This window comes from Egretta garzetta, unplaced genomic scaffold, assembly GCF_000687185.1.
Source record: "Egretta garzetta isolate BGI_Z169 unplaced genomic scaffold, ASM68718v1 scaffold107, whole genome shotgun sequence".
Classification (NCBI taxonomy): Eukaryota; Metazoa; Chordata; class Aves; order Pelecaniformes; family Ardeidae; genus Egretta; species Egretta garzetta.
In genome coordinates, this window is record NW_009260399.1 from 2402392 (window position 1) to 2410885 (window position 8494).

Here is an 8494-nt window from a genome sequence, read left to right on the forward strand (position 1 = left end):
CCCCCTCCCGCAACCCTGTTCCAGCTTGGGCTCCTTTCCCCCACAGGTCCACAGGTCCTGCCAGGAGCCTGCTCCAGCATAGGCTTCCCACAGGGTCACAGCCTCCTTTGGGCAGCCCCCTGCTCCGGTGTGGGGTCCTCCCCGGGCTGCAAGTGGGGATCTGCTCCCCTGTGGGCCTCCCCGGGCTGCAGGGGCACAGCCTGCCCCACCATGGGCTGCCCCAGGGGCTGAGGGGAATCTCTGCTCCGGTGCCTGGAGCCCCTCCTGCTGCACTGGCCTGGGGTCTGTGGGGTCTGTGGGGCTGTTTTCTCTCACATCCTCTCACTCCTCTCTCCTGTTGCAGTTGTGCAGGGTCTTTCCTCCCTTCTTAAATGCTTTATCCCAGAGGTGCTACCACCATCGCTGATGGGCTTGGCCTTGGCCAGCGGTGGGGCCACCTTGGAGTCGGCTGCCATTGGCTCTGTCGGACACAGGGGAAGCTTCTGGCAGCTTCTCACAGAAGCCATCCCTGAACCTCCCCCCACTACCAAAACTTTGCCACGCAAACCCACTGCAGGAGGCCAGGTGCCTCCTTCTTCAGTTAAAGCTTTGGCATGCTGTGCTGCTCCAGAGAAGGGGATGGGTTAGAAGTGCCTAACCAGAGGCAATGACAGTGAAACCTAAAAACTGGAGCAGGGTGAGGGTCAGTGGGGGACCGGGAGCTAGTTGACTCAGAGAGAAGAAATAAGCTTCAGGAACAGGAATGAATGTTGCTCTGTGATTGTTGCAGTTACTTTTCATACTCTGCTTTGGAAAAGGTGAGGGTTTAGCTAGGAGTGTTTTCAGCTGCGGGAAAGCAATTGGGAATTTTATTTTCTGGTTGAGAGTGGAACAGAGAAGCTAATGGAGTCAGATGAGATATGAGGGTGGACTGTGTGCCAGACTGCTCTGCCCAGGGATATCAAAATTGCTGTCCTCAACGCCAATAAGAAAAAAAATTGTTAAGACACGAAAAAGATGAGAGAAGTGTAAGGATTTCCTGAGAGAGGAAGTAGAATACCAGGGATGTTCCAAATGAGGGAATAATAAACCTGAAACTCCTGCTCGTGTTAATTTAAAAAAGGTGGTATAGGTGGCATCATAATTTCTGTACATGGAAAAATACTGAGGAGGTATTTAAGGATAAACTTAAAGATTAATAGCACAATAAAATTCACTCATTTTATCTCTTTAGGAACTTAAACCCAAAGGCACTCCTGTCAGATTAGGCTTTGCTGATATTTACTACATTTATTTTGAAATTAATGAAAATATTTTCTGTTTAATTTATGAATTTTTATAATCAAAGATTAGTTTGGCAGACCCAGCCAGACACACTTAGTGCTCAATTCATTAAAAAAGCTGAAATAATTACTTAGACATGAAGAGACTTTACTGTGCATATTTGTTTACTATGAAGTTTTGGAACACCAACACAGATGTTGGAACAAACAGTTCCTTTTGCAGCTCCCTCTCTTCTCAGACTGAGTTTGAACTCATCATTGAATAGATTAGCTCAGCAGTTAAAGTTTGTTGAAACAACCTCTCAGTTATTTGAATATTAAGATTTCATAATCTGCACAGATCAACATTAAATGTCCCCGTTGCTGTTGTATTAATATTCCTCATTGAAGAAGAAATATTTCTGTCCAGAGAAACCATAAGGCAAGACTTGCAGGTCTGTTCCCATGGAAAAGTGGCACTCGCTCTGCTTGTTTTCATCTGGACCGATGCTGTTCAGCCATGAATTATCGCTAGTTTTAAATCCCTGGGAATCACAAATTGAGGTCTGAAACCAGTGTATACTGATTCAGTGATATTTAAATGAAAAAATGAAGACATCCTATTTCTGAATGAAATACATGATGGAAGTACATTTTATTTTTTATAGAGATTAAGCTTTCATAAGCCATGGGAAAATTGGCCTCATGGTTTGCCATTCTATACTTCCTGCAATTTAGGTAATTCTTACTCTAAGTGGTAAATGCATTCTTTCTCATTTTTTGCAAGCATGTTTCCATCTTTTTTTTTCTATAAAACCACTTCAGAGAGAGTAGGATCCATGGCTGCAAACAGAGTGCTGCAGTCAGTAGCAATGCAGCCACCACCAGTTTTACTACTCTGCACACAGACTTTACAGCATCCCTGATTTTTCAACATGGATAACCTCCAAAGACAGGGGAAGCTTAGGCATCACCTATTTATTCATTCATTACATTTCTGATGCTGCCAAAGGGAATTCTTATTATTGGCACTATGCTAATAATTTTCAGAATGCACGTGTGTCCATTTGGAGCCACGGTAAGATCATCAGACCCATTTTGCCTTGGCCACTATGTAGCCGTAGACGGATAAGGTTTTGTGAGCATTAGAGACCTATAGAATTAACAAATTACATTCAAGTATGGAGAAAGAAAAGGACAGACATTTCAATGGGAGCCATTTTCATAGATGGCAAGTGACAGTGAAGATAAGCAGATCTGAGTTTTGTGTCAGGCAGAGAAACTTGGTGTAGTTTCTATTATTTTGCTAAGATTTAGGCTTAAAGCCTAGCAAGGAATTCTCAGACACTGTATGTGGAGATAAATGGTGGCTCATGGCTTAGACAGACATACTCTTTGTTGGGTAAAAAACTGGCTGGATGGCCCCAGCCCAGAGAGTTGTGGTGAACAGAGTTAAATCCAGCTAGAGGCCGGTCACAAGCAGTGTTCCCCAGGGCTCAGTTTTGGTGTCAGTTCTGTTTAACATTTTTATCAATGACCTGGACAAGGGGATTGAGTGTGCCTTCAGTAAGTTTGCGGATGACACCAAACTGGGTGGGAGTGTTGATCTGCTGGAGGGGAGGAGGGCTCTGCAGGGGGACCTGGACAGGCTGGATGGCCAATGGCATCCTGGCCTGTATCAGAAATAGTGTGGTCCAGCAGGAGTAGGGAAGTGATCGTGCCCCTGTACTCGGCACTGGTGAGGCTGCACCTCAAATATTGTGTTCATTTTTGGGCCCCTCACTACAGGAAAGATGTTGCATTGCTGGAACATGTCCAGAGGAGAGCAACCAAGCTGGTGAGGGGTCTGGAGCACAAGTCATACGAGTTGTGGCTCAGGGAACTGGGATTGTTCAGCCTGGAGAAGAGGAGGCTGAGAGGAGACCTTATTGCCCTCTACAACTGCCTGACAGAAGGCTGTAGTGAGGAAGGAGTTGTGCCAGGGGAGGTTTAGCTTGGATATTAGGAAAAAATTCTTCCCCAAAAGGGTTGTCGAGCATTGGAACAGCCTGCCCAGGGAAGCGGTCGAGTCCCCATCCCTGGAGGTATTTAAAAGCTGGGTGACGAGGTTCTTAGGGCCATGGTTTAGTGGTGGGATGGCAGGGGTAGGCTGACAGTTGGACTTGATGATCTTAAAGGTCTTTTCCAACCTAAACAATTCTATGATTCTCTGATTCTAAATTCATTAAAAGCATGGTATCAAAGAAGGTAGATAATCATCACATAGTGCTTTCTGAAAATGATCACCATTTAACTAATCAAATAACATTTTTGATATCACAATGGACGTCAGCTCTGTTGTTGGGAAAAAGTAAAACCAGTTTCTTGTACCGAGTAGGACAATTGCCACTAGGAGCAGGGGAGGAGCTTCCTTAATCCAAAATAGTATAATGTTAAAGCAGCATAATTATATGGGGGTTCTTATGTATAGGGGAAAAGAATGACTAAGAAAGATGGGCTGTACAGAACAAAGGTGATTAAGAAAGCAATCAGGCACTGATGTACTGTAGTATTTTAAATGAGACTTAATACCTGGTTTATGATTTGTCTGAATTGTGCTCACTTCGGAGAGCCGAGAGAATCCAGCATTTTCCTGTAGCCACCAAGCATACAACTCATCCTGATAGGTGAAGTATACTACTGTAATTGTCCTAAATTACTTGAAAGGGGGCACTTATTCAATATATGCTTTCTAGTATCTATATTTTTAAAGCTACATGGAACTTCCACCCCACTGGTGATTTCTCCTCAGCAAGCAGGTACGAGCTGCCAGCGCGCGCTCAAGACTCTGGTTCGCACGGAGCCTCCTCGCAGGTCAGGGCCGTCGTGTCATTTGGTCCCTGCCATGAGAAGGGGTAACACCAGCTTCCATTTCAATGCTATTCATTTTGAGTAACGTGGTAGTGGTGTCCCAAAGTGAGGTTAGGGTCTGGAGAGTAATCCTCACAGCACATCTTGCATTTCCTAGGAAAATTACTGTTCTTTTTCGGTGACTAGATTGAATATAACTTTGGGGTGATTGGCTCAGTACATAATTCATCAAAGCAAAAATTGCTTTAATATTAATTTCATATTTAATTTTCATGTACATTAATAAAAAATGTGAGCATTTTAGTAGATTTTTACATGTCAAAACTATTTGCTTTTCCTTTCAGATTTAAGAGCATCCTCTGGAAGAATAAAATTTCACGCAATTTTTATTTCTGTACATCTCTCCGCTTTAATATGTTGACATTTCACCGTGTCTCACTTCAGTAATCCCTTACTCAAGGTATATATAATGATTTTAACTATTTGCATAAGTCTGTCTCGGTATCCATGGTACCATTTCTCTGTTCTTTTCCAGAATTCCTCCAGCTGCTTTTTTGTTTCAGGTGATGTATTTCCTACAATTCTGCCCTGTATTTTACCTGCTGCTGCACTGGAAAACTGCTAGCATCCAACTTCATGATGTTTAATTTGTGTTTGAAACCTGAAATTGTGTTCTTCTGCTCTCATCTCACACTGCAAACTCAGTCAGAGCACTTTATCTGTGGGCACGATGGCTATCTAGCAGTTTTATCGTTCCTTTTGATTATTCCCCCACAATAGGCATGACGTGCTAATCAATTTAATCTCATTTCATAATCTTTCATCTACATTTCTAACTCTAATAGGTCCTCCTACATTATTTAGTTTGTTCTTGATGGAGCTTGCAGCACTGGCTTGCTTCTCAAGCATGATTTTCTTTCTTTTTGCATGTATTCACCTGATAGAGAATTGATGAGATCCTGAAACATTCATGTTCCTGGCTGTAAGTATTTTGCAAATACTCTGACAGAACAGGTAAAAATGTTGTCACCTAGCAACTAATGACATCTATATCTATATATATATATGATTTTTTTTTTCTGGATTTGCCTAGATGATTTTTCCCCTTAATTTTCCCTTGCATTTTTTTGTGAGAAAATGAGAACATGCTCTTAAAAAGTTTTTAAAAAATGGAAAAGTCAGCTGGCTGTTAAATTAGTAGGCTAAGAAATATCATGCAAGTTATTACAGTCTATAAATCAGCATCTGTATTCTCCTGGTATCTTTGAAACTGATGACTGTGAAAAATTCCTTAGTGAACTCGCATTTTTCCTATGCAGTGTAGGGGGCTATGGGGGAGCCGAGTTGTCCTCTTTCTGTACTGCACCGGGGGGACATTTGTTAGGGGCAGGGTATTGTCCAGCACAGGATCAGCATATTTATTCCCATTCTGGAAACAACAGGGAGTAAAAATCAAGCACAAAGAAGTTTGCCCACGATCTTAACTGCTTATATTAATCTCTTAAGAAAATCCAGTACCTTTCTTCGTCATTAGTGTCAGAGAATTTGATGTCAATTCCCAATTAGCCAGTTTAGGTGCACAAGCAAAAAGAGCAGACATCACTCCAGGGGAAACCTGTCACTCTACCCTTCTATTCTGTAAGCAGCTGGATTCTTTAGGGGAAAGCATAAGAAATCCTGTCTGGACAATTTTTAATTAAATACGTAATTTAAAGGTTTTTTTCCCAGTCCTATATTATAGCCGTGTCTGAAGCTCTGAAGCTTTGTTTTGTCTGTTTGTTTGTTGCTTTTAATCTTAAGTAGGCTAGTGCTGCCTTTGTTCTGTAAATCCAACTACCTTTTTCAAATGTAGTAGTGAACTGCCTAGGACTAGTCTGATTTTAAAATAAATGTCTTTCAAATTTCCAGATTAACTACATTTTCAGTTACTTTTCAGAAAGTTAGAAGGAGACATGAGTGTCTGCTTTAAAAATTGGAAGTATCTGATACACCTCTTCACTGTCTATAATATTCATTGCTTCTCTCTGACCTGTTTCTTTTTAATATCTTCTATACCAGCCTTTTTAATGTATTTTTCACCACTTTTTTGAAGTAATAAGAGATTAGAACTAAACACATGATTATGAATAGAGCTATATGAAGGGGTCAAATAATGGCATAATATATGAGGATATCCATAGGTGTGTGTATACAGGTATAGATTACCCACATCACCTAATATCCCGCTAACTTTTTTAACTACCACTGTCATCTGAGATGTGGTTCACTGGCTCTTCACAAGGATGCTTTGGTGTTCTTGATATCATTTTAGTCTGTTTGAACTCATCCTGGGACTTAACATCACTCCTCTCCATACAGATTACTGTGCATTTTCTGTGCGTTGTATTTCACCATGCTGGGCTGAAGCAGGAGCCTTTCTGCTCCCTCCTTTGGCCCCTGCTGTGCTAAATGATTTTCAGCTGAGTACAAATTTCACTCTTCATTATTTTTACCCTTCTCTTGATCATTAATAAACACATTAAATTACTTAAATTTACTGTTAATTTAACACCCTTACACTACTGTTGTCATTACCTTTAGTGTTATATTAATGCACACCACTAAAACCTTCCTCCTGTGATGGGAATCAATGCCTTGTTATTACTGTTCTTTAGAGCTTCTAACTGGTTTTTAATCTATGGTAGGAGATGAGAGATTTCACTGTTTGATTTGCCTATCAGGATTTTTTTTGTGTGTAGAGTTTTATCTAAAACTTTTATTTTCTTCTCTAGCATTTCTTTGCTCCAAAAAATCAGGACAAAACCCAACCAAGCAATGGGGCCTACCCCAGCAGAAGCGGTTGAGCTCTCCTTTGTCTCTGGTGTAGATAAAACTTTTACAACATGAGGACCCGGTGCCTCGCCTAGCTATTGCTATGAATCACCCACAGATGCGCCCAGCTCTGCAGGCATCAGAGTTACAGCGTGGGACTGCGAAAAAACTGAACAGAGATGCACACATACTGTTCTGCATGCACAGAAGGCAGAGAGCTGCAATATTTTTTTGCAGTCATCAGTAGCAGCAGTATGTAGGTGCTGCTTTTCGCTAGACCCATCTGTAGTCTGTTACATTCTTCCTTCTGGAAGGAGAAATACTCACCATCATGTTCCTTTCCTAATACAACATTCAGAGCCCTAAACATGCCGCAGTTTCAGGTGTACAAATTGCAAACTTTTTAAACAAATAAGCTGCAGGATATGGCTCTTTAGTAAATGTTTGTGAGGCTAAGCAACTCTTTTAAGTGTTAAAGTGTTGCAGAATACAAACAGGCATTAAATCAATGTGATAGACCCCTATATAATCTACGACTAGGTTCATGTTTTATGTCTGAACTTGTTTTCAGATGCACTCCATTAGGCACTTCAGGCTTCTTGCTCTGCTTTACTCTTTGTAATGTGAGTCAAAGTAAGTCCAAAGTCAAAAACTTACTGCTAGTTTGTTCTGTTTGTTTTAACCCTCAACTTGTGCTAGTGTGGACTGTAATGTACCTTCTTTAGATTGTTATTTTAGATTAATCTGCAGCTAGCACAGCTTGTCTCTGTAGCTGAACAGATGTGTTTCAACAGGATGGTACTCTGCAGAATTGTCCTGAAATTCCTCATTTGATGTAGCTCTTCTTACTGTTAGTTTTTCACTGTACCATCTGTATTGCTATCATGCAGAAGCAAAGTCAATGGGGCATTAAGAACTTGCTGATGCTACTGTTTCTTGTTGGAGCTGAAAATGAGCTGCTACTTTGCTCTGGATTTTGCTGGCTTTGTCACCCTTAATCAAAGGGACAATATGGCTTTTTGGGACAGTTTATGAGGCCAGTAGATGCACAGGGGGGGAACTGTGTGTTTGGCCTGTGCACTATGAAAAGGAGGGATCCATGCTCAAGGTCTTAGAATTGAGCAATAGCCTTGAGTCTGCTCTGCTCCTTCTGATCCCAGTGCCTTCCCTCCTGCAAGGTGGAGCAAGAAACTCTAGCAACACACATCCCTGCTGTGCATCCAACTGCTCTATAGACTTCCCATTACCCCCAAAAGGTCTCAGCTGACCAATGGACAAAATTCCCACCACCATCTAATATTTTTGGGAAAGAAGAGACAAGGACCATCTTTTGAGGCATTGCTTTAGCATTCAGCCTCATGAAAGCTACACTACAGTTTATATATTTACTTGCTTATGTGTGCTTGTCTCCTTGACTCTGCAGCAGGTTGCATGGGAGTGTGGTCCTGCTGAGCCACACAATCCATTAGTTATGGAATGAAATGCTGCTGCCAAGCAGCGATACCTCCTTTTTCCCTGTCTGCCCTGTATAAGTGAGTTAAGAAGCATGATACAGCCTTGCTGGTTTCAGCTGATTGTTTGCAGACTGATAG